At 38.3% G+C, this 27656-nt stretch overlaps 1 protein-coding gene across 3 annotated transcripts in view; it reads left to right on the top strand.

Annotated features, from left to right (window-relative positions):
• The window catches only part of LOC120532703 (synuclein, alpha interacting protein), a 243708-nt gene that overhangs the window by 41546 nt on the left and 174506 nt on the right, over nucleotides 1-27656 (top strand). For all 3 annotated transcript variants that reach the window (XM_039758998.1, XM_039758999.1, XM_039759000.1), the window contains exon 2: nucleotides 15996-16080. The gene's annotated coding sequence lies outside the window, so the exon portion shown is untranslated. The remainder of the gene's footprint in view (nucleotides 1-15995; nucleotides 16081-27656) is intronic.

Genomic DNA, 27656 nt, shown 5'->3' on the forward strand with positions numbered 1-27656 from the left:
AAAAACCCACAAATTATGACAAACTCCAAGCATTGATTAGCAAGGATGGGCTGGTATCAGTCAGGATTTGGCCCAGAAGCTGATTGACAGCATGCCAGGGCAAATTGCAGAGGTCTTGAAAAAGAAGGGCCAACACTGCAAATATTGACTCTTTGCATAAACCTAATGTAATTGTCAATAAAAGCCTTTTAAACTTATGAAATGCTTGTAATTATACTTCAGTATACCACAGAGACATCTGACAAAAAGAAGTGAAAAAGAATCACTACTGTATATTTATAATTGACTGCATGTCAAAAATGAAAATATATAAAGGGTTACACGGCTGACAGTTTAGTATTTGTGACTATGACCGTTTTGTTTAATATGTATCTTATTTCCTTCAGTTAAGGCCTAATAAAAACAACAAAAAAAAACCAAAAAAAAAAACAATCTAAATCATTACAGTTCAAGCAGCTGCAAAGCTTTTGTTGCTAAATCAATGTCAATACCTGCAGTATTGTTGTGAAATCTGCTGGAAAGAAGATTCATTTTATGGAATTGTCAAAATGATTTTTTTGGTGAGGCTGGCCCATATAGGGAACTCTAACATATTTTCTGTCATCTGAGTCATTTAGTCTATCCTTATTTATTTCATAGTAGCAGTGCTTCTGTATGTGGAATAAAGTCACTAGATAAACCCACAATGGGAATCAACTTTCCATTCTTCCAAGGGGCACTTCTCTATTACAGTGTAGGTGCAATCACTAAATAAAAGTGATTTTATTTGGTTTGGAACAAAACAATGCCTATGGTCTTACCATACACAAATGGAGAATCTGTGCAAAATTTGGTGGACTTCAGTTGTATGGATTTGCCTTCTAAACAAACATGCATTCAGCTTGATATATTACAAGACCTTGAGCTTTATGGAGCACACATGACTATAGCAATCAGGATCAAAAATGATGCTTGCATCTATCCATTTCGTTTCCAAACCTGTCTACCCCAGGGTCTTGAGAAGGAGGAATACAGCATAATTCAAATATAACATAAGTAACAAAAACATTGAGAAACTGGTAATAGCCTGCAAATGTCCTGGCAAAGCATCAAACTGTGTAACAATTATCCAAATGTTCCTAGAAGTAGATTCAAAGTAAAGAAAATAAATTACCAAAGAATTCACTGATTGGTGAAGCCTCATGGATAGACCCAAAGAGAGGGCTGTGAAACATAGAAGTAACAGATGTGAAGGAAAATTTGCTGGGGCTTGAAGAGCAAAGCTTTAAATGAACTCTGGTGCCTCAACAGGTTCACAATCTGTAAAGTCAGGGGCTTTACTATTGGGTGAACAAGCCAGGAGAGCCATTAAGGGGTGTCAAATTCATATGGCAAAACTTTGCTTAAAAACTTACTTAATTTTTTGTTCATTTAATTGTTTTGAATTTAATTTGCTCAAATACTAATGAAAAGACTTTGACCTGTCATCTTTCTGCTCCAGTTGTCAGTCAGCTTCAGGGTATCGTCCGTTGACTTTGGTGTCTGTTGATTGTTTTATATTCCAATTGCATTGCCGATCTTTATTTATTTCTGAGATTTACATTTAGGTCTTACAACATCTCCACTCTGACTGACTTGTATTTCATTCTTGCTTTCTTTCCGGAGAACCATGTACTCATGTTGCTTGCAGTAAAAGACACTGAATAAAGTAAAGAGAGACTGACTAACTCATATTTGGCAAACACTAGTAATAGCTGTGCCAGCCATTACATGGGTGGCATTGGAAGCAGATTTTAATCATGAGGCCGTTCTAATTTAAATGATGCTTTGAATACAATGCTATCATGAGAAAAAAAAATTAACAGGCCCACATGGAAAGGGGAGTCATTCTACAAATATCTTGGTGCTCTCCAATGTAACTTATAGATTGTTAACATTGCAGTCATCTAAACCCGCATGCTTGGATGTTGCATTTGGAACATATAATAATAATAATAATAATAATAATAATAATAATAATAATAATAATAATAATAATAATAATCTGCGGTGGGTTGGCACCCTGCCCAGGATTGGTTTCTGCCTTATGCCATGTGTTGGCTGGGATTGGCTCCAGCAGACCCCCGTGACCCAGTGTTTGGATTCAACGGGTTGGAAAATGGATGGATGGATAATAATAATAATACATTTTATTTATATAGCACCTTTCCCATGCTTTTATGTAGTTTACTCTGTTATCACCATCGTCTTCATTCTCATTATAATTATTATTATTAGTAATTTTTTAATTAATTTTGTATTATTATCAATGTGACTGCTTTCTGCCCTGCACCCACTACTGCTAGGATTGGCTCCATCTTCCCACAGTTCTATTTTGGAAAAACTAGGTCTAGAAAATGAATGGTTTTGTCACTAGTATTATTATTATTAATATTGTTGTTGTTGTTGTTGTCTTTTTTCTTAGTTTGTGTTGGTTGCTTTTTATCAGGAACTCACTCAGTTTCTTAGGTCTTATGGTCCGATGGTCAGGACTTTATGAAATATTTGGGCAGATCCCAGGAAAACAATGTTTTGCACCTGGGAAGCACTCACATTACTATTATCAAGATATTTCTGGAGACCTAGTGCTTCAGTTAAGGCGTGAATTACACAAGCTTTTGTGTTCCAAATGCGTAAAATCTCAATCTCATTTTCTGAGTTGTTAACTTCTTTGACTGAGATGTCTGCGTCATCTGGAATGGTTAAATCAATGAGTAGATATTGCCTGTTGATTCTGGCTTGGAGAATAATATCCATTTGGTTGGCTTTAATGGTAAGATTGGTGTTCATAACCATTTTGTACTTAATGGTGGTGTTCTTCATCTTGGTGACCTTTTCAGGCTGGTGATCATACCCAATAATCAGGCACTGGGTGGCCAAGGTCACAGTGTAGTAACCAGTGTAAGTAGCTAGATATCTGAAAGTGTTGATGACTGTATTCATTTGGTGATAGCACTGAGTATCCAGCAACAATATGACTGATGTGCACTTCTTGTTGCTAGCATATTCTGAACTTGTTATCAACATCCATCTTGAAAATATTCTTCTGATGATGAGGTGTGTTAAGTGCCTGATCCTGAGCTGCCATAAAGAGACTCTCTGCCTATCCCTTCAGACCAGAGGCTCATAGCCATCCAAAGGTCAGTTTTTTGTTGACATAGTTGCTCAATCTCTGTCTATAGAACCATGGAGTTATTTGAAGGAGAGTTTGATTTTTTTGGTAGATTAGTGGAGATTCCATCCTGCTTTCAATGCCCTTAAGACAAGAAGCTGTTGTCTGGGAAAAAGTATCAGCTTGTAGTATCAGCACTTGATTTCTTCAGCGATTTTGACAAGAGTACTTCCTTTTCTATTTTTCATGTGTCATTTTTATTATTTATTCTTCTGTGTGCTTCCTGGGAATACATGTCTCAGGAGTTGGGCGCTTTTGCTGAGGATTTGGTGGCTTGGTCTGTAATTCTTGAATTCCCTTAACAGGAAAATTAGCTTGTAATTGAAGTGAAGTGAAAAATGATTTTTCCACATAACTAGGAATATTTTTCTTTCTTCTTCTTTTTTTTTTTTTTACTATATGCTTCTTTTTAATATATCAGAATATATTTCTATTTAGTACTAACATACTACCTTATTATTCATTTTATGTAGAGTAATAACATGTTAAAATGGTATGGTAATCTACATCTCCATGACATGCCAAAAATCTAGATGTATATTTAAATATGTTTTTTAACTATTTTTAAGTCAATAATGGTGTCAGTGGCGAAAATATTACAAGTCTAACTTCTGCTCCACCAAGCTGTTTCCCTTAATTGCGTTACCATCTCCAAGAAAACACCTGGTAAAATGCATCAGATGTGACTGATTTATATATCCCTGGGAAATGAAGGCTTACGGTAAAAGTTGTGGCCTCAGCTCACATGCTTTAGCCTCTCTTTTCATGTGACTCTTTGCATTTCTGTTGCATAATCATAAACACCAGAAGTCACTTGGCTTGTGATACGTCTTAAGCCCACGGCAGTTGGTTCAAAGCAGTAGGGGTGACAATATAAAGTTGATATTTGAGATACTTTTAAACCGAGGGGCCTTAAACTATAGTAGTCGTGCTAACTGTAGGTGGGCTATTATGGAAATAAAAGAAAATGCAATAGTAGAATTAGAAACAAAAATGCAACAAAGTATTAATGGGTGACACATAGGCCTCACTCTGTAAATGCCATATACAATAACTATGAGGGGTGTGCTTTTCACAAAGCACTTTGAGCTACTGTTTGTATGAAAATGTGCTATATAAATAAATGTTGTTGTTGTTGTTGTTTTCATTCACACTACTTAGCATTATATTCTCTATTCCTCTTTCTTTCCTCTCAGATTCTGTAGTTACCATTCCACCTTCAATCCACCTTAAAACTTAATGCATGCTGACAGGAGTCAGACATTTATTTGCAAGACATCTCTAAAGCTGCTATCATTTGTACAATAAAGTTTTGGAGCCACTATGCCAAACTGCTCTCTAGCTATAGTTTTGTTCCTCTTTTTTTTCAATAAAAGACAACCGGGAATGTTTCTGAGCTACTTCCTCTACTCTGTGTAAGCAGTGCGAGGAAGGGAATGGGAGGGCTGGTCCTCATATAGTATCAAGATGGAGGGTGGTAATGCTACCTGATGCAATGCCTTGCAATGACCAGATTTCATTAGACTAGCCTAAGATATATCAAAAGTCAACAAACACTTGGACTGTACCCTCTATCTCTTGCATCCCATCACCATTACTGAATTGTTCATTTAGAAGCTAACCATGTCATACCCTTAATCTCTTGTCATACTCCATGGTTTTTGTAGCAATTTTCAGTTGTAGCCTTCATTTACACAGCGATTCTGTCATACTGTAGTGTTATTTGCCTTGTCGCATCAAAATCATTGTTAATAGTTGGAAGAGGAGGCTCTTGTGTTTGCTAGAGTTGACAGCCAATCAGTCAAAAGTACAGTACAATACACATAACACCACTACAGGGGAAGAAGTGGGTGTATTTTGCTGCTCAAATAGATGAAAGGCTAATCTATCCATTGTCTCGTTTTTGGAAAAGGAAAAGGTCTAGATTGCAGCTGAACCATACCTTAAACATTTGTAAATCCACCAGTGCTTTTAAGTGGTAAATTACTTAGCTGTTAAAATGAAATAAGCTCAGTTTATCATGTGGGGGTCATGTATATGTCATCCCCTGTAATTCCTAGTTATATAATCTGAAATCATTAGGGCATCAAGATCCAGCAAACTGCAATTTGAACATTAGAACAATCTAGAAGAGAACAGGCCATTCAGCCCAACAAAGCTCACCAGTCCTATCCACTTATTTCTTCCAAAAAAAGAATCAAGCCGAGTTTTGAAAGTCCCTAAAGTCTTACTGTCTTCCACACTACTTGGTAGCTTATTCCAAGTGTCTCTCATTGTTTGTGTAAAGAAAAACTTCCTAATGTTTGTGTGAAATTTATTCTTAACAAGTTTCCAACTATGTCCCCATGTTCTTGTCCACTGCACTAATTCCCTTCATAATTTTAAACCCTTCAATCATGTCACCTCTTCATCTTCTTTTGCTTAAACTATATACAGTAGGCTCAGTTCTTTTAATCTTTTCTCATAATTCAACCTCTGTAGCCCTGTAATCAGCCTAGTCGCTCTTCTCTGGACCTTTTCTAGCGCTGCTATGTCCTTTTTGTAGCCTGGAGACCAAAACTGCACACAGTACTCAACATGAGGCCTCACCAGTGCATTATAAAGCTTGAGCATAACCTCCTTGGACTTGTACTCCACACATCGTATAACCTACCATTCTGTTTGCTTTCTTAATGGCTTCTGAACACTGTCAGGAAAGCAATAGCTTAGAGTCCACTATGAGTCCTAAATCCTTCTCATAAGGTATACTCTCAATTTTCTGACCGCCCATTGTGTGTTCAAAACCTAACATTTTTACTTCCTATGTAGAGAAAAGCCAAGCAAAAAGACACCTTTTATTGGCTAACTAAAAAGATTACAGTATGCAAGCTTTCGAGGCAACTCAGGCCCCTTCTTCAGGCAAGATTGGTGTCATTTTGCTTGGCTTTTCTCTACATTCATAATGGCTAACACGGTACAACAACCTAGTACTACTTCCTATGTGTAATACTTTATATTTACTGACATTAAATATTATCTGCCACAAATCTGCTCAAGCCTGTATGCTATCCAAGTCCTTCTGTAATGATATTTTTTTAAGTGTGACATACACTCTAACTTGAAATTGTGTAGAGTGACACTGGCCTTCGTTAAACAGAGTCTACATTCCAGTGCTAGTAAATGGTACTCCAATAACTTTTCACCAGGTAACACCTTCCAGAATTCTTTCTTGAGCTTTTGATCCATTCAGGGCCTCAGTGAATGTATTGTTTTTCACCACTGACACTTGTCAGAAGCCTACTCAATCTAGGGACTAGGGAAGCAACACTTTCCATGTCAAAGGTGACGCTTCCTACCAGTAACTGAATGTGTACTGTGTCTGGTTTGATACTACTGTCCCCCTGCTCTGGAGGTTTTTTTTTCTTCCTACTGGGCAGAAAACCTTCCTGTTGGGGATCACATGAGCCATCTATATATATAATTCACTAAGGCAAGACACCCATGGAAAGGCAAAACACCCATGGAAAGCACGCCGGAAGGGGAGTGGATTCACTAAGCCGCCGCCAAGTAAGACGCCCATGGCGCACGCAGAAAGGAGCCACGCCCACCAACTCTAAGACCATTGGATACGATGTCAATTCGCAGAACCACGCCCACCAATTTGGACGCGACGACACAGGAAAAACGGCGTCATTTATGTTCGTCTGTCGTAGAGTCCACATGCACCTCTGAGCCACGTTGACTGTTCATAGAGGCATGTTTCTCGCGGAAGTGAATCGTTATATGCAGCGTGTAAAACAGTTTCCGAGGGGTTTCCCATGGTCTTAGACTTGGTGGCTGGGTCTCTGTCAGTTGCTCTGGTGATCGGGCACATGACCAGGCAGTGTGTATTGCTTCGAGTGCGAGGGTGGACGCGACAGGACCATCTAAGAAAAATCATGTCGCGGATGTGAATCGCTGTAGGCAGTGTGTAAAACAGTTTGTTTGTCGCAGATGTGAATCGTTGTATGTGACGTGTAGAGCAGTTTGTGAGGGGTTTCCAATAGTCTTACAGTTGGTGGGTGGGTCTCTGTTATTTGCTCTTGCGAGCGGACTCATGACCAGGCAGTGTGTGCTTCGACAGCGTGGGTGGACGCGATAGCACCATCTAAGAAGATTCATATTTGTCGCGGATGTGAATCGCTGTATGCAGTGTGTAAAACAATTTGTCGCGAAAGTGAATCGCTGTATGCAGCGTGTAAAACGCTGTATTTTATGTTGCCCTCTCCAGAGTTACATCTTTTCATTCACATACAGTCGTATACACAATGAAGTAAGCAGTCTTTAAAAACCGAGTTTTCGGTTATGACGCACAACCGCATGCACCATAGCAAACTGTTTTACGCGCTACATACAGCAATTTGCGTCCGCGACAAACATGCGTCTTCTTAGATGCTCCTGCACTTTGTACACACCACCCTCCCACCTCGCTACTACCTTGGTCGGGTGTCTTGGTTGATTATATATAGAAAAGCAGCCAAAACCGCACAGAGCAATGAAAAGTCTATGTGAGTCACAGTTGCATCTGGACTGTGCACAGATGACAACGACTCGAGTGACGAGTTGGAGGTGGGCACATGAGCAGGCAGTGCATACTGAACGAGAAATCAGCAGATTAGCATGACGGAGGGAGTGGAGTGGACGTCCTTCTCCTCTTCTCCCGTTCCACCCTCAGCGCCTGAGCGCCGCACGGACGATTGTATGTCGGTTCGTTCCATGCATTGTTACAATGTTGCTTTTCTTGCTGATTTATTACATTACCGATTTTTCAAATGTTAATTTTCTCCCTATGCTTAAAAATCATTAAAAAACTGGCTTGAATATGCGGCGTATGGTACACCGCGGTTGGCTAGTAGTAAATAATAATGCCATAACAAAACTTTCCATTTGAAATGTATTTCTTTAATAATTTTTTTTTTATTTGCAAACTTCCTATGGTTAATTGCAAACTTTCGCTTAGTGCTTCTGGACTTAGGTTTGACCATATTCCTTCTGTATGCTTTATAATAGCAGGACTGATAAATTTATATTAGTAAACTTTTATTAGATAAATGCAAGTTTTCATATGTAATACTAGTCTCCCGTGGCTCCACACACGTAGTAGTGAAACAGGACAAACTTTAAAAATCAATAAACAAACACATAACACTAGCTAAGTGGAAGCAAGGTACGCTACAAAATGTGGTCAGAGGTAGAATGATTTGAATGGAGGCTGGCGCGTGAGTGAGGAGGGCCTCGCCCAGCTCCCTACTCCTGACGTCATGTTTCCCCCTCTCCTCGGCCTGCAGACTCTGCCTCAGAATAACGTGTATTTATTGCTCCTGTAAATGAACTATGATACTTAGCGTAATGACAGAAGTCACAAAATCAACTGGAATGTTCAATCAAATTATAGAAAAAAACATTAAGCAGTTCTCCCATAAAAGGTGGACAGACATACAGACAGACAGACAGACATTGGATTTTATAAATTATATATAGAGATGTTAGGCACACTAGCTCACTTGGCACTGTAAAGTTATCTGTAATACATGAATTTTCAGATGGAAACTGTGCACTTGAAAGTTATTTGCTATCAATCATTTTTTCATTCATTTTCCAAACCCATTTTCCACAGTACAGGAACACAGAGAAGCCAAAGTCAATCCGGGTAGAAGCAGGCACAAATGCTGCCACTCAATCACACGGTATAGCCAAGTCACTCTCCCTGTGTGCTCTTATCTTGTTATTAATTGTGATGGTGCAATTAAATGCCTTGTCTGTAAGACCACTCCTGTCTATATTAAAAACTCATGTAACAGTGGAGTTGCATTGCAATCTATCTCCTGTGCTGGCTGAAGAAAACTTATCTCCACCACCTGGATTCATGTTTTAGTGGCTCTTGTAAATATTTAGTTTTATTCTTTGCTCTTCCGCTTACTTAAGGGAAAAATGGAGTGCGTGTGATGCAATGCTTAAACGTGTATCCTGAAACGTATTCAACTGGGCATTTCTGAAGTATGTAGAATGATAGTTTTAAAGACAGTGTCCTATATTATAAATTTCCTTTAGATATATTCTTCAGAGACGGTCGTCTGCCTTGTCTGTACGCTGGTGACTCCAGTGTTTACAAGAACACCAGAATGTACTATTTAGTTTAGCTAAATTGTATACTTTTGGCTTTTATCTGCAGCCAACATCTTAACATTTTTGCTTACTAGTCTGGTGTGGATACCTAAGAATTTGCTTCAGAAGCCAAGCCTGTGCTTGCCAAACCATTTTCACTAGCTCGTTTCTCAGTAAACAGTCATTTTGACGATCACTAATTTTGCTTAGTGAAGCTTGCATGCGGTCAGTAAATAATACATCACGAGCTGTTTCTCTGCCAGGATGCATTTTGCCAGAAATTTATTTTACATTAAGTGTGTGGTGTGGAAATTGCTGTAAACAGTAATGTGCTTTGTTATTAAACTGCAGATCTCTTGAAAAGGGAAAGGCTCACAAACCCAGGCCTTGGTTTATGACCACTTAGCCCTTGGTTGAAACGGTTAAAAAGTAGGGCTTAATTACAGCGTATTCTTTCCAGATTGTCTGATTGCAAGCTATTTTTATCAGAGAAAAATAAATATGTGACTTTGAAGGTCTAAAATGTTAAAGTACTTGACTTCTGAAAGGCTACAGATTAAAGATTTGTCTTTTATATCCTAGATATGGGCAGATTAGTGCTGTTCACTTTAGTGCTACTGTCTTTCACCTCTAGGCAGCTGGGCTTAGTTTTTGTCCCATTAATGTTTATGCATGCTGCTTGTTCTCTCCATGTCAATGTACATTTGCTCTGAGTACTCTTATTTCCACCCCATAACCCATTATGATGGAATTATGATGGCTGTGACCTTTTCCTGTTGATGATAGAATGAATGCGGAAGGAATTGTGACCTTTGAGGACTATACACTGTGCTGCTGCTTGTATTCCCCTATTGGAATATGTGAGGTCATAAAAAAATGAATAAGTAAATGGACATCTCAGTGGAGCCGTGGTTAGCACAGTTTCAAGGATCTAACCTTAATTTCTGCCACAAAGCCATACTAAACTAATTTAAAATCTAATCATTTTTTCATGTTTTTTCTTTTTTGATCAAACCCATAGACATGACATTAAAGAATTGAAATTGAAAATTAAAGGGCTACACATGCTAAGCATCATGATGGCTACACATATGATTTGATGTGAATGAACTAATAAAAAAAGAATCAGGTGATGATAAATCAGTCGTCTTAATCATTTAATGGATGTTTGCTTGTCCGCTTGAAAAAGTGTCTGGAAATTGTTGAGTGTGGTTCCCACTGAATACCATCATGCACCATTCACTTCACTGCAGCTAATTTCCACCCATGAGGAGACCGTCATGCTCAGTTGACAGTAATGCATCAGTGAAACTATATGTGTGCAGTGATTGTCAAGTTGAACCTGAGCTATCTGTAATTTTTGGGAACAGTAAAAATGAACTCTTTTATTTTATTTTTGGCTGTGCTATTTTTTTATATATTCACATCTAATATTTTATGTGTCTTGAATGCATTTTACTCATTTGGGTCAGTTTGAAAAATGTAAGAAATAAAGAAATGCACCGCTTGACCACATTTCCCCACTAAAGTGTTTTCATTCATAAGCCATCAAGGTTTCCATTTTTTTCAGTAGGTACTTCACATACTTCTCATATGCCAAAGATGTGTATATCAGTATGAGGTTGACTGATGATTCTAAAACAGCCCATTTTTTAATTTTCAGTAGCTAGAGACATGAACACAAATGAAAAATCACTTTTTACTGTTGCCCAAGGGTAACCTCTCCTAGTGACTAGTGCATTTCTGAAATTAGCTTGCTGAATTTTACTAGCATGACCACCTGTTCTGGTTTTGCTTTTTTTTTTTTTTTGAAGGCAGCTGTCCGGAGAAATCCAGATATGTTTTGGGAAATAAAAAATGCAGCAGTTTTCCGGTAAAGGTTAAATGTCAAACAAACTTAAATATGCATAATGCCTGCTGCAGATACAGTAGATGCACTGACACCCTTAGGTCCTCCTGCTTCCCTGCTGGAATGCATTTGTCTAGACCTTAATGTCTACTAATCCAGGGTTTAGTTGTTTCTTTAAATAAGTTACCTTCCAGTTATTTACAAACTGCAGCAACACCAATAACATACCTTCACTAAACAAATTATTAGGCATACCATACTAAAACTGGGTAGAACTTCATTTTGCCCAAAAAAGAGCATCTATTTTTCATTGCATGGATTCCACAAGTCTTTTGACATTCTGGTAAATGGTTGCATCATGTAATTTCTTCAGATTTGTCAGTGCAAATTCATGCAGTGAATCTCCTGCTCTACCGCATCCTAAAAGTGTTGTTTTGGATTCAGATCCAGTGACTGGGAAGGTCACTGAAGAATACTAAATATTGTCATGTTTATGAAACCAGTTTGAGTTGACTTGTGCTTCGTGACATGAAGCGTTATCATGCGGCGAGTAGCCGTTAGAAAATTGTGGCCATGAATGGATACACATTGAAATAGGCAGTGATGTTAAAACGATGTCTATTTGGGCTTAACAGTCCCAATGTGTACCAAGAAAACATTCCCCTGACCATTACAGCCCACTGCAGGTATCTGTTCATGGCTAAAAGGAGTCAAACCCAAATGAAGCTCTGCTGTTGCAGCCCATCCACCTCAAGGTTTGACATGTTGTGCATTCTGAGATGCTTTTCTGTCCACCACAGTTGTACAGAGCTTTTCAGACAGCTTGAATCAGCCTGGCCATTTTCCTCTGACTTTTATCTGTTCTCTATCAGCAGAACCGTTCATTGGAATTTTTTTATTTTTCACACCATTCTGAGTAGACTCTAAAGACTGTTGTGTATGAAAATACAAAGCAGATCAGCATTGACAGAAACACTCAGACTAGCCCACCCGCCACCAATAATCAAGTCATGGTTGAAATCACTGAGATCACATTTTGAACCCATTTTGGTGTATGATGTGAACATTAACTGAAGATCCTGACCTGCCTCTGTATGATTTTATGTATTGTGCTTCTGCCACATGATTGGCTGATTAGATAATTGCATGGATAAGCAGATGTACAGGTGATTCTAAAAATTTGCTCAGTGAGTGTACATCCTACTTTTTTGCCTTTGCCAAATTGTAATCTTTTTCAGTTTAAAAGTTTATTCATTGGTTGATTTTTTCATGAATTTATTTGCATTCCAAGCGTATTCAAATATGGGGCCTCAGAGGAAATCAGGTGTTACCAGTGAGTGCAAGGTAGGGGCCAGCTCTAGACAGGACACAAGTCCATGATTAACACACATACCAGCAAAGGCAGGAAACAGAAAGAACATGATCGGAGAACTTGCTAGCTTCAATTCCATGGCCAGGATTTAAACCCTGGACTGTGAATATGTGAGGTAGCATTAAACACCACATCATCATGCTACCTGTTATGTTTACTAGTCTTATTGGGCTGCTGTTCTGTCCATGACTGTTTCATACCTTGTGTCTAGTGTTGTGGGGATAGACTCCATAATCCTACTTTGAATTGAACAGGTTTGAGAATCACTGACTGATGACACTGTGTCGGTCCGTTCCACCATTAGCTAACCAAAGAACGAATGGTCACCTCTTCTTTGTAAAATGTTCTTCAATGTTAGTTGCACTTGGTCAGCTTGGCCAATGTCTATGTGGAGTTGGAATGTTCTTTCCATGTTTGTGTAAGATTGGATTTGAATTTAGGACCCTGGAGGCATCAACACAAACCACTTAGGAAATCCTGTTTGTACTTGTAGAATGCTTTTGTATTATTATTATTGTGGTATATTCTATAGACATCCATAGGTTAGTTTATTATGATTTATACAAAAGTACTGCAAAATGCTTAGTTGCTTGCTACATGAGAAATACATGAAATAGATAGTTATGGCAACACACTATTAAATTGACAATTAACAAACTCATAATTACAAATGTATGCATATGTCAAATGCAACAGCCTTCACAGCATTTAGAAACCATTCAGATGTCTTATTATTTCAGGGAAAAGTCTTTAAAGTGCCTACTTTTATGCTTCTGCACAGCCTGTCAAACGGGGGGAAAGAAAACAGCTTGAGCATCACGTGACTTCCGACACGGTTCATTGCATATGTTCATATGTGCCTTAAAATTGGTGCACAGCTATGTTAAGTGACTTGCCCAACATCATGCAGAGAGAGAAGGAACATAGGCTGAACCAGCATCTCAAAAGTCCGGAGCCCTTGCTACTAAACTACATTGCACCGTATCCCACCACCCTCTCTCTCTCTTTCTCATCTTTTCATCCAGTTCTTCTGACTTGTGATTAAGACTGTTTAATTTTTAACGTAACATTCTAAAAATTCCAAATGAATCCACTTCATACTGTGAATTAGTTACAAGGTAGGGAGCGGGCTAGGATGAGGGTCTGGTCCATCTCACTCACGTACAATACACAAAGGACAATTTAAAAGAGAGAATTCATTTAACATGCATACTTTTTGGATATGGACGGAGAACTAGAAAAACAATATGCAAAAAACAGGCAGACTATGACCCAGACATAGTGGGTACCAGAGCTTATGCTGGCAACACTGAGCACAAGGTAGGCAATAAACTGTTATGTTTCAGCCTGGGTTTCTTCCCTGTTCAAATTACTTTGTTATGTCTTTTTCCTCATGTTTGATTCATTTGTGTTAATATTGTTATTTATGTTAATTATTTGCATTATTCTGTATTTTTATTAGTTTTTGTGTAATTAATTTCTACCTTTCCGTGCTTCTGCTTTGTTCTGTGTATGTTATGGGAGGCCCTCGAAGAGGTGGTTATTGGTGTTAAAAGAAAAGAAGCAGTCCTTTGTGGTTCACTGAACACACCGGGCGTCAGTGAGTTTGCTGTGAGTTTTGCTGTGCTTTTTGATTATTTTGACCTCTTTTGCTTTGTTTTTAAACTTTACCTGGATTTGTGTATTGGGACTTGCTACTGGATTGCTTGTTTTCGAAGGCAACTCCTTCTGTGGCCTTTGCACCCCTTGGAGCTTTTTTTTTGTTATAGAGCACTTTGTGAAAATAATTCTTTGATTTTTTAAGGTTCTTTGTTTGCCTTTTGTTACATAAGCCGAAGGTTGATGGATCTTTCATCTTGTGGGGGCATTTTTTTTTATTTGCAACAGATTTTTGGACTGTTTAAAAGAACTCCCCAGTTCATGGTATAACTGTAGACATGTGCCAGCCCATTTTAGGGTAACTCATTTACACACTTAACTTAAAAGAGGGCAGATTTAGAGCCTGCAGTTAACTCAATGCGAATATCTTTGGGATCCAGGAGGAATACCAGAATATGCAAAGATAACAACCTTCCTCCATTCATTCCCTTCACAGTTCAAAATGAAGCTCTGTTTGCTGCTAAACAAGAATCTTAACTAGATCCTGGTTTATCAAGTCGGTGATATAATAAACCTGTCTTTTCTATTCATTTTTCTGTGAGAGTTTGAAAAAAAACAGCCGTTGCTGCATAGCGCACAGCTCTGCTAAAGGTGGTTTCTATTTTCAGCTGCTACATCCCTATGGGACTCCCTCTCTCTTCGGGGCAGTGATCTTTCACAAGGTTGCTGCTACTGTAAGTGGAGCTTTTCTTTGTGCATGTCTGAGTGTGTCTGTGTATTACTAGGGCAAGCCCTACATCCCAGGGTGCTCATTCCAGTGAGTTTAGATTATAATTGGAGAGAGGATTCACTGGAAATTGACTTAAAATAACTAAACTCATGTCTGCTAATTAATTATCTTCTCAACTGGCCAGATAAATTCAGGTAAAGAGGAAAAAAGAAAACCTACCTTGGACACTTTTCGGTTTTAATTGCTGCAGTTTCAGGCGTATTGTCCCAAGCTAGTTTGGTGGTTTAAAGACACTCTTAAAATATGTCTTTTTGAATGTGCTGTAAAAGTTTATTTGTAATGTTCTCATCATTGTTTAAGTTCATGATGGCCATTTGAAGGAGTCCCAGATGTCTGTGCATGTCTACTTGTGGTTAATTTCAAAAAGGAGCACAATTATCTTCAGTATATTATTCTAACTTCATGTGCATTTATTGCTTTGTCTCAAGACAAAAAAACTTTTTTTTTTTTAATTTGGAACATAGACTGAATATGCCAGTGTTTTATAACACAGAAACATTTCCTGTTCTTTACAATGGAAAGCAGGGTCTTGCCCAGAAACAGCAGCCGAAGCTATGACTGGAAATTTGTAATATACTTCTTCTAACGTTCTGGGAAGAAGGCAACTCCAATTCAAAGTAAAGTTCTTACTTTTTTTAGCAATATATGGGCAGAAAGTTGGTTAAAGTATTCAAGATGCTTCACTTGAGCCCTCCAGCTGCCTAAAAAAATAAAAAGGAGATGAGCATAGCTTGCTTAAAGTCAGCGTATATAGCTTTCAGTCACGAAGTGCGCTGTAGAAAAGGTGGGGGAGCAGTTTTCTTTTTTTTTCTGATTTCAGCTTCGAATGACTATTGATGGGGGTGGATCTTAACTGACATTTTGGCTCAGGCTTCTAGTTGATGGTTCCCAGATGTGAAAAAAATTTATGGAGAGGAAAGTGAAGTAGCCAAGTTTCATACCTGAAAAGAAGCACTCTGCAGCTAAGTGCTGAGTGCTGCTTACCACCTCTGTCTGTATGGTTTCCAATATTTTTCCTGATTATTGTTTTCTTTTTTCTCTCTCTCTCTCTCTTTTTTTTTTTACAAATTAGCAAGCCTTATGGTGCAATACCACATAGCATCTTGAAATAACGAAGACAGCATGGATTTTCTATAACCACATCAAAGGAAAGCCTGGTAGGTGACTTTTCATGATGTTTTGCCATTTTGTAAAGTTTACTGCTGTGCTGGTCAGTTGGAACAACTGTGGAAATGACATGAGGGATTCTTCTTCTTTTAGGGAGAATAAGTGTTTAAGGTAAAAAAACAAACAAAAACATGTGGTGTGAGGAATGTTACATACAGCCTTTGACTCTATTTAGAAGTGATGAACTTGTATGCTGGAACAGTTAATATTTAAAACAAGATGTTTTCTTTCATTAAAGTGATATTATGCATTTTCAAGTTAAGTTTCATATTTGCTTTATTGCCATGGCTTCTACCAGCAAAAAGTAGAAAGATGTGTGCTTATAGAGTGCAAGTGTTTTAATTATGTAAAACTCAGAATAGTGCCATGTCATTAACATTTGGATGAAACTCCTCCGTAATGGGACATTGATATCCAAAGTAGTTTGTCAAGTGCTTTGCGCCTGGTACTTTAAGAACAAAATAAAGTTGATAAAGAACGACCAGCTGGGTGGCTTATTGTAACACATTGTCTACTGTGCATTGACAGCTGTTAAAGAGATCAGTGTATAAACTGTATACTGTAGTCAGCATATATACGCTATATATACACATATATACACTATATATACTGTATATGTGTGTGAGTATATATATATATAGTATATATATATATATATATATATATATATATATATATCTATACTAATAAAAGGCAAAGCCATCACTGACTCACTGACTCATCACTAATTCTCCAACTTCCCGTGTAGGTAGAAGGCTGAAATTTGGCAGGCTCATTCCTTACAGCTTCCTTACAAAAGTTGGGCAGGTTTCATTTCGAAATTCTATGCATAATGGTCATAACTAGAAGCTATTTTTCTCCATTTACTGTAATGGAGTTGAGCTCGAAAGCCGTGGGGGGCGGAGTTTCGTGTGACATCATCACGCCTCTCACGTAATCAGGCATTACGTAGAAAACCAGGAAGAGCTACAAAAAGCGCTGAAGAAAACATGCATTATATAATTAAGAAGGCAGCGAAACAATTAGAAGCGAGCGAGTGACATATAAAACCATATTCATCGGCTCACGTGAACTGACACAGTGCGCAGACAAAACACAACAGTTCCAAAGAGTGCTGAACAAAAACCGAATTACACTGCTACGCTCAAATAGACAAACCACATGCCATGGCGCAATAGTAGAGCCTTCGCCTCTAACGCCGGCCCGAGGTTCGATTCCGAGAGGGATGCACTGAGTATGTATGCGCTTCTCGATTCATTTTAGCCTCGCATCCCCTTGGTTTGAGACGATGAAAAATATGCGGTTAGCGAGAAAGACAGATCACCAATTGAAGCTTTATGAATAATGGATACTTTATTCGCGATCAATGATTGTTTTGGTAAAGCCATACTCAGTGTATTCATTAGATGAACGGTAAAAAAGTAAGAGCGAGGGGAGGGTAACTTATTGAGGCACACAGGCAAAACCACAATAGCACGCGGGCTCGATGTACTGTAGTGCGCGTCAACTCGATCTGAATTGTGCGATCACATTCGAAAAAATATTTCTTTTCAAGTTCTATTTAGTCCATATGTGTCAAACTCAAGGCCCACGGGCCACATCCGCCCGCATGTAATTATATCCGCCCGAGATCATTTTATATACTGTATTATTGTTATTAATGGCCCGGGGATATGAAGCGCTGGTAACACAATAAACTACAGATCCCATAATGCAGAGCTTCAGCTGCCTTGCCGAACACTTACCGCGTTAATCAAGTCTAGCTTATGATGCTGCAAGTTATTGTGAAGCTAGCCCACACGATGCTGAAGAGAAAAGGTGATTCTGAACATAGAGCCTTTAAAAACCGATGGGAGGCTGAGTATATGTTTACTGACATTGCCGGTAAACCCGTGTGTCTCATTTGTGGAGCTAATGTGGCTGTAATTACAGAATTTAATCTAAGACGGCACTATGAGACAAAACATCAAGATAACCTGAAAGACCTGAATGCAATGCACAAGATACAGAAAGCAGAAGAGTTAAAGAAGAATCTGACACTTCAGCAGACGTTTTTACCCATGCACAATCACAAAGTGATTTCAAGTGAAGCTACTTTTATGGGAGACACAAATGCACCAGTGCAACTTGCCCCACTTTCCCTGTTGCCAAGTAATGTTGAACCAAGTCGGCACTACAGTGTTCCCAAATACGCACTTTGCTGATAAACTGAGCGCACTGCGCACTGAGTTCACACGGCGCTTTGGTGACTTTGAAGAACAAAAAAAGAATTTTGAGTTGTTTCGCAACCCATTTGCCGTCGATGTGGAAACTGCACCTGTGCAGATTCAGATGGAGGTGATTGAGCTGCAGTGTAATGGCACACTGAAGGCAAAGTACGATACTGCAGGGCCCGCACAGTTTATTCACTCCATTCCCTCACAAATGCTCCAGCTCCGTCTACATGCGGCTCAAACCTTGTGTATGTTTGGTACCACATATCTGTGTGAGAAGCTCTTCTCAGTGATGAAGACTAACAAAACAGCACACAGGAGTCGCCTCACTGATGAGCACCTGCAGTCCATCCTGAGAATCTCCACAACACAGAACCTCACACCAAACATAAACGAACTTGTTGCCAAAAAGATGCCAGGCGTCCAGCTCTAAAATGACATAAGAGCAAAGACAACTGAATGATTTGATTTGTTATTGCTGAAAAGAACACATTTTATTTATATTTCCAGGTTTTGTTATGCAGCATGTTCATATTTGAATTTGTATAATTTTGACAGGATATATTTTTATGGAGAGCAAAATCTTTTGGGATATTTAAAATTTAAGTTTTTTTTTATATAAAATTACATAAGAGTAAAGAAATTTGAATGTTTGTTCTTTTAACGTTTACTTTATTTCTAACTTGTATAATTTAGACAGGATATATTTTTATGGAGAGCAAAATATTACAAGTTATTTAAGTTTTGAGTTGATTTATTCCGGAATAATATTCTGTCGACTAAATAAAAATTCCTTCTATTTAAAATTTAAATAGAACTTGAACAGAAACGATAGTTCATAATATCCATGCAGACTTGCACGTAAGAGCGGGAGTCATCCATTTTAACAAGCAGCGTATTGCACTGATACAAAATAGCCTGCCCATTTAATTATTTAGGAATGGATAAATAAATTAAGATTTTGTACAAATAATGTTTTTCATTTTTCTTCCTTCATGGATTCTGGCACCCCCAGCAACAGTTGCTCGCACCCCAAAGACTGTATATATGTGTATATATATATATGTGTGTGTGTGTGTATATGTATATATGAAGATATGTATGTATATATATGTTTATATATATATATATGTGTGTATGTATATATATATGTATTTGTGTGTATATATGTGTGTATATGTATATGTATGTGTGTATATGTATTTATATGTATATATGTATGGATATGTATATATATATATTTATATATGTGTTTGTGTGTATATATATATATGACAGAAACACTCATAACAGTGACAAAACAATTACATTGACAATCATGTTACGTTATTTTCAAAATGTTTCCTTTTCTTTTTCATTACTTCTTTCACACACTATTTCTCCGCTGCGAAGCGCGGGTATTTTGCTAGTATATATATATACCATTAACGGCACACTGCACATGTGCAGTGAATACACTTGACTTGAGCATTCATTGTGTTCATACTCTTTGTACGTTTAGCATTCATTTGCTCAGAGGCTGATGCACTTGCTGTTTCCTGAGCAGTTCTTTTCTCCACCCTAGCAGCACACTTCTTCTCTTCTTTCTTCGGCATCATTTCACGTTAAAACTGATTCAGTGTTTGTGTTGCAATTACTAAGCACATTTTCCTTAATTTTTCACTTAAGCTGGCACTTAAGTATTCAATTTGTCTCAAGAATGATTTAAGATATAAAGAGGTTGGCAAAGTGACGGCGAAGGTGGTAGGGATGAGAACGGCGCCTATACGCATGCGTTGCATGGCCGTTCTGCTAGCCACTGCGGAGAGTTGATTCTACAATACAATAAAAGAAAAAGAGGAATAACCTTGGAGGTCAATCATCAATAGAGGTCACATAGTATACAATATGTGTACCAACTTTCAGGTCAATAGGTCAAATAGTTTATGAGCTACAGGTGATTTAAAATTCTGGATAGACAAATGAACAGCCATTATATATATATAAACTGTTCCTGTCTTGCACCCTATTCTTGGTGGTAGTGGATGCTTAGGATATGGGAAGATTTCAAAAATGAATGGAGATGCAGCAGACAGTGCAAACAGCTTTCAGATTTGTAACAGGTTGCATGACTAGTAAAAAGATACTCGGGCAGACGACGCACAAGACTGTCTCAAGACCAAAGGAGAGATGAAGAGAAAATCATAAGAGAAAATCTCCTAGGTATTAGGACAGCCACTTCAATTATAAAAGTGGTAGAAAAATGGTGATGGTTTGCTTCTTTTCCCTAAACGGTTCTTTGGAATTGCCTATTCTTGGGTCACTGAGGTGAGAAAGACATGCTAGGCCATTGGCAGAAGGCCAGATAAATGCCACCATAGGTATTGTAGTAGCAAGAGAGAAAGACAGAGAGAGTGAGAGAATAGGTGATAAGAGCATTTGAAGCTTCAGATAGTGTTTGAGTGGATGTGTCAACAAACCAGATAGCTGGGATACTTAATCTTAGTGTACTGCCTGTGGCATAAAAAAAGGACTGAGGAAAATGAGACACATAGGGATACAATAAAAAAAAGGACAAAAATACATGGTAGAGTAAATGTACATGTTCCAAAGTCTAATGTGCAAACAATTTCATAATTCAAAATTTCTCAGAAACCATAAATTGTTGAAGCACATTCACATGCACAAGGATTTGCCTTGGCATCTACAAACTTCGACGTTAATGGTAGTTTAAATACCATAACACCTCTTACATCACATTCCACAGCTTTTAGTCAACACAAGATAGCAATGAGCCATTTCTAATAAAAGGCAGACAGATAAATTATGCTTTATTTATCCTCATAGGAAAATTAAAATTTTACATATATATATATATATATATATATATATATATATATATATATATATATATATATATATAAATCCTAAATATATATATATATATATATATATATATATATATATATATAGTGCATCCAGAAAGTATTCACAATGCATCACTTTTCCATATTTTGTTATGTTATAGCCTTATTCCAAAATGGATTGAATTCATATTTTTCTTCAGAATTCTAAACACAACACCCCATAATGACAATGTGAAAAAAGTTTACTTGAGGTTTTTGCAAATTTATTAAAAATTTAAAAATTGATAAATCACATGTACATAAGTATTCACAGCCTTTGCTCAATACTTTGTTAATGCACCTTTGGCAGCAATTACAGCCTCAAGTCTTTTTGAATATGATGCCACAAGCTTGGTACACCTATCCTTGGCCAGTTTCGCCCATTCCTCTTTGCAGCACCTCTCAAGCTCCATCAGATTGGATGGGAAGCGCCGGTGCACAGCCATTTTAAGATCTCTCCAGAGATGTTCAATCGGATTCAAGTCTGGGCTCTGGCTGGGCCACTCAAGGACATTCACAGAGTTGTCCTGAAGCCACTCCTTTGATATCTTGGCTGTGTGCTTAGGGTCGTTGTCCTGCTGAAAGATGAACCGTCACCCTAGTCTGAGGTCAAGAGCACTCTGGAGCAGGTTTTCAACCAGTCTCTGTACATTGCTGCAGTCATCTTTCCCTTTATCCTGACTAGTCTCCCAGTTCCGGCTGCTGAAAAACATCCCCACAGCATGATGTTGCCATTACCATGCTTCACTGTAGGGATGGTATTGGCCTGGTGATGAGCAGTGCCTGGTTTCCTCCAAACGTGATGCCTGGCATTCACACCAAAGAGTTCAATCTTTGTGTTATCAGACCAGAGAATTTTGTTTCTCATGGTCTGAGAGTCCTTCAGTTGCCTTTTAGCAATCTCCAGGCGGGCTGCCATGTGCCTTTTACTAAGGAGTGGCTTCCGTCTGGCCACTCTACCATACAGGCCTGATTGGTGGATTGCTTCAGAGATGGTTGTCCTTCTGGAAGGTTCTCCTCTCTCCACAGAGGACCTCTGGAGCTCTGACAGAGTGACCATCGGGTTCTTGGTCACCTCCCTGACTAAGGCCCTTCTCACCCGATTGCTCAGTTTAGATGGCCGGCCAGCTCTAGGAAGAGTCCTGGTGGTTTCGAACTTCTTCCACTTATGGATGATGGAGGCCACTGTGCTCATGGGGACCTTCAAAGCAGCAGACATTTTTCTGTAACCTTCCCCAGATTTGTGCCTCGAGACAATCCTGTCTCGGAGGTCTACAGACAATTCCTTTGACTTCATGCTTGGTTTGTGCTCTGACATGAACTATCAACTGTGGGACCTTATATAGACAGGTGTGTGCCTTTCCAAATCATGTCCAATCAACTGAATTTACCACAGGCGGACTCCAATTAAGCTGCAGAAATATCTCAAGGATGATCATGGGAAACAGGATGCACCTGAGCTTAATTTTGAGCTTCATGGCAAAGGCTGTGAATACTTATGTACATGTGCTTTCTCAATTTTTTTATTTGTAATAAATTTGCAAAAATCTCAAATAAACGTTTTTCACGTTGTCATTATGGGGTGTTGTGTGTAGAATTCTGAAGAAAAAAATGAATTTAATTCATTTTGGAATAAGGCTGTAACATAAGAAACTGTGGAAAAAGTTATGCGCTGTGAATACTTTCCGGGTGCACTGTATATACTGTATATACTGAACATGTGAACTGAACTTTGGCTTGTTGAAGCATCTTGGATATGCACAAGTATGGGGCATTATCTCTTCCTGATAGCATTTTTAGTAATTTTTGTATCTTTTAATTGTTAGTTTTACATGTCTCTTTGTGCACACTGGGCTGAATTCCTGACCAATGAATGAGGCACTGAGTTTGGGTTTTAATTCAAATGCTCAGGCGCATCTTAATGCATTCTTTTTTCATTCGTAAGAGCATTTTCAAGAAATAGCTTAATGAATTTTAGTAATAATACATATGAGGTGGGCAAAAGTAGGTTTACGGTTGTGAATACACAAGGGTGGCAATTTGAGCACTTACGAGATTGTACCAAAGTGCACTGTGCCATTGTGATATTATATATTGTATATTGATCATAATCAGTCTCTTTCCATATAAACAAATGTAAACCTACTTTTTCCCACCCCTATATATTTGTGACATTATGACCATCTGACTGGATGATTTGACATCTGGATTATGTGACAAAAGTAATATGTGATTTTTTCATGGACTTTTTAATATAGTTTGCTGTTGTTCAGCATACCTCCTAGACCCCTATTATATCAGAATCTGTTTTCGTTACTCTGCATGAACATGTGAGGTTAAATGTTTTCTTATTGTATCAATATTAACTTATTGGTACACAAGTACTAGTGGTGAGAATCTCATAAACAATTCATTCCTTTTGAATGACTGTTTTCAGTGAATCATACAAATTGATTTGCGAACGTGAATGAATCGATTCGGTGGATCTCAATGGGAGTGCTAAAGTGCAGGTGTGTCCTGTGTGATGTCATCAACATATTAAATTTTTTTGGATGCTGGTAGATGTTTAAAGGACATGTGCAAGAACCGCTTGAATCAGGGGACTTTACTTACGATTCTTTTGAGTTTAAATGATATCAATATTGGTGAACAAAACGCTGTCACTGATGATTGTGCCATTCATCATACAAATACAATATAGCAACAACCCATTTATATTAGAATTTATTAATTGTTTTGTAGAATTGATTATTGTAATTATTTCAAACTGAATATAAAAACAATAGTAAAACTTTCTACATTCAACAAATTACTGTAGTCACATAAAATTGAACCTTATAATATTAATTCTATATCTTCTAACAATGATTTGTTTTCAAGTTTACTTTAGCACACACGTTTTGTTTGACTGTACTGGGCACATATCATTATCTGCTTCTTTGGAGTTTAAACTGAATCATTACCTGATAACCAGTTACACAATTGTCATTCATTGAAATTGTGAATGAAACATTACCCACAAGCAAATCACACAATTCTCATTCACATGTAATTCCGTAATATAATGATTTACTATAATTGTTCATTTTAAATGTGTTTTCATGATCTGTGAACAGAAACAAGACAATGTCTGATAAGTATATATATACAGTGGTGTGAAAAACTATTTGCCCCCTTCCTGATTTCTTATTCTTTTGCATGTTTGTCACACAAAATGTTTCTGATCATCAAACACATTTAACCATTAGTCAAATATAACACAAGTAAACACAAAATGCAGTTTTTAAATGATGGTTTTTATTATTTAGGGATAAAAAAAAATCCAAACCTACATGGCCCTGTGTGAAAAAGTAATTGCCCCCTGAACCTAATAACTGGTTGGGCCACCCTTAGCAGCAATAACTGCAATCAAGCGTTTGATAACTTGCCATGAGTCTTTTACAGCTCTGGAGGAATTTTGGCCCACTCATCTTTGCAGAATTGTTGTAATTCAGCTTTATTTGAGGGTGTTCTAGCATGAACCGCCTTTTTAAGGTCATGCCATAGCATCTCAATTGGATTCAGGTCAGGACTTTGACTAGGCCACTCCAAAGTCTTCATTTTGTTTTTCTTCAGCCATTCAGAGGTGGATTTGCTGGTGTGTTTTGGGTCATTGTCCTGTTGCAGCACCCAAGATCGCTTCAGCTTCAGTTGACGAACAGATGGCCGGACATTCTCCTTCAGGATTTTTTGGTAGACAGTAGAATTCATGGTTCCATCTATCACAGCAAGCCTTCCAGGTCCTGAAGCAGCAAAACAACCCCAGACCATCACACTACCACCACCATATTTTACTGTTGGTATGATGTTCTTTTTCTGAAATGCTGTGTTCCTTTTACGCCAGATGTAACGGGACATTTGCCTTCCAAAAGTTAAACTTTTGTCTCATCAGTCCACAAGGTATTTTCCCAAAAGTCTTGGCAATCATTGAGATGTTTCTTAGCAAAATTGAGACTAGCCCTAATGTTCTTTTTGCTTAACAGAGGTTTGCGTCTTGAAATCTGCCATGCAGGCCGTGTTTGCCCAGTCTCTTTCTTATGGTGGAGTCGTGAACACTGACCTTAATTGAGGCAAGTGAGGCCTGCAGTTCTTTAGACATTGTCCTGGGGCCTTTTGTGACCTCTCAGATGAGTCGTCTCTGCGCTCTTGGGGTAATTTTGGTCGGACAGCCACTCCTGGGAAGGTTCACCACTATTTCATGTTTTTGCCATTTGTGGATAATGGCTCTCACTGTGGTTCGCTGGAGTCCCAAAGCTTTAGAAATGGCTTTATAACCTTTACCAGACTGATAGATCTCAATTACTTCTGTTCTCATTTGTTCCTGAATTTCTTTGGATCTTGGCATGATGTCTAGCTTTTGAGGTGCTTTTCGTCTACTTCTCTGTGTCAGGCAGCTCCTATTTAAGTGATTTCTTGATTGAAACAGGTGTGGCAGTAATCAGGCCTGGGGGTGGCTACGGAAATTGAACTCAGGTGTGATACACCACAGTTAGGTTATTTTTTAACAAGGGGGCAATTACTTTTTCACACAGGGCCATGTAGGTTTGGATTTTTTCTCCTAAATAATAAAACCATCATTTAAAAACTGCATTTTGTGTTTACTTGTGTTATATTTGACTAATGGTTAAATGTGTTTGATGATCAGAAACATTTTGTGTGACAAACATGCAAAAGAATAAGAAATCGGGAAGGGGGCAAATAGTTTTTCACACCACTGTATATATATATATATATATATATTGTGGCGGACGGCTGGCAGCTCATCCCTGTCGGGATGCCCCTGTGATGAAAGGATGGGGGAAGGCAGCTTTTTCAGGACATTGCCTCCCCTAAAACACTAGGGCATCCTGAGACTTAGAGTCCGGGTTGTCGACCCTGTTGGGTGCCATGGGTGATGCCAAGGGGAGCTATGAAAGGACCTGGGGAGTCATGCTTCCCTTGCAGCCCTGAAGTGCTTGGAAGTTATGAGGACAGAAGCTCCACATTTAGTGATTAGTTGTGCTGATTTATTGCTGTTTATTGTGGTGAAGGTGCTTTGGGGCAATACAAAGAAGAAGAAAGAAAATAAATATCTTCTTGGTGCTTTTACCCTGTGTCCTGCGTATCTGTCTGTTGGGTAACGGTGGGCAACAATGACACCTAGCATCCACTTTGTGACAATATACTGTATACATAAACCCATATACCCTGGATTTTACGTATACTGTATATCATTTCTAATCCTAATTAGGAATTAAATTAATCAACTCAAATAAACAAGGTTGAAAGGATAGATTCAGTAAAATGAATTGAAATGCCTATCACTTGTAAGTAACATATAAAAAATGTAATTTTTGGGTGGAGTTTCCCTTTTTTTTTGTATTTTTGAAGTCTTTTATTGTTTAAAAGTTTTGCTTTGAGATTTTTTAATATTTTTGTCTTTTGTGTTTTTGAAGATCTTTTTATTTATCTTTATTTAATCTGTATTGATTTTTGGACTATTTTGCTTTACTGGATTTTTCATTATTCAATTTAATAAATTACCTCAAATATTTAAGGTTTCATTCATTTGGACTAGGGTGTTGGCAGTTCCCTGCTTCATAGACAGACATGATGTTTTAGGTAAAGTGACCATCCATCCCCGTTTTCTGGGGACAGTCCCCTTTTTCGGACAACTGTCCCCACTCAGAAACATGTCCCCGTTTTAAGATTTCATCCCCGGTTTCAGCTGGTTCACTTTTTTGAATGTATCTCATCACCACGATAATTTGAACTCGGCGTGTGTGCTTGGTATTTTGACGGAGGTTATGCTTTACCACATCCTGCAACTTTGGCAATAAATCACGTGATAAGCTTTCGCTTTGTACTCTTTAGTGTTTAGAGTCCCTACTCATGATCTGTAAATTCTAAGAGAGGCACGCCGTGCTCTGCCTCAGCCTGTGGCTCTGTCTACACATGGCTTGCTTCTGGATGCGAGAACAGCGTGGCGGCTCTTTTCTTCCACCTGTTGTTTCTGCATTTTGGCACAGTGATCCCTGTGATTCAACATGAGTGCTAAAAGTAAGTGTCAGTTCAATGATGGGCTTCAGTGTGAATTTTCGTATTTGCGTCCGACCCCGGATGCTTCTGTTGTGATCTGCAGCGTGTGCGACTCAAAGTTTTCCATCGTTAGTGGTGGAAGAACTTCAATCACGGAACACGAGGGGAGTAGTCTATGCTCCTCTAGCCCATGTCCCCGGATTGGCCCAAAAAATTCTGGTCACCTTATTTTAGGCCTCAAGCCTTTGGAAAGTATAGGACTCAGGATTTATTTTTTTTTCGGAAGGATTGAAATGTTTTTTTAGAGTAGTTAGGCCTGAAATCACATCAGAATGTTTCAGCAAATTGTTTCAAAGATTGTTAAAGTGGAATAAGAGCCTGGAAATACTATCAGGTGCCTTAGGTAAAGAG

This window comes from Polypterus senegalus, chromosome 7 (genome assembly GCF_016835505.1).
Source record: "Polypterus senegalus isolate Bchr_013 chromosome 7, ASM1683550v1, whole genome shotgun sequence".
NCBI classification, from domain to species: Eukaryota; Metazoa; Chordata; class Cladistia; order Polypteriformes; family Polypteridae; genus Polypterus; species Polypterus senegalus.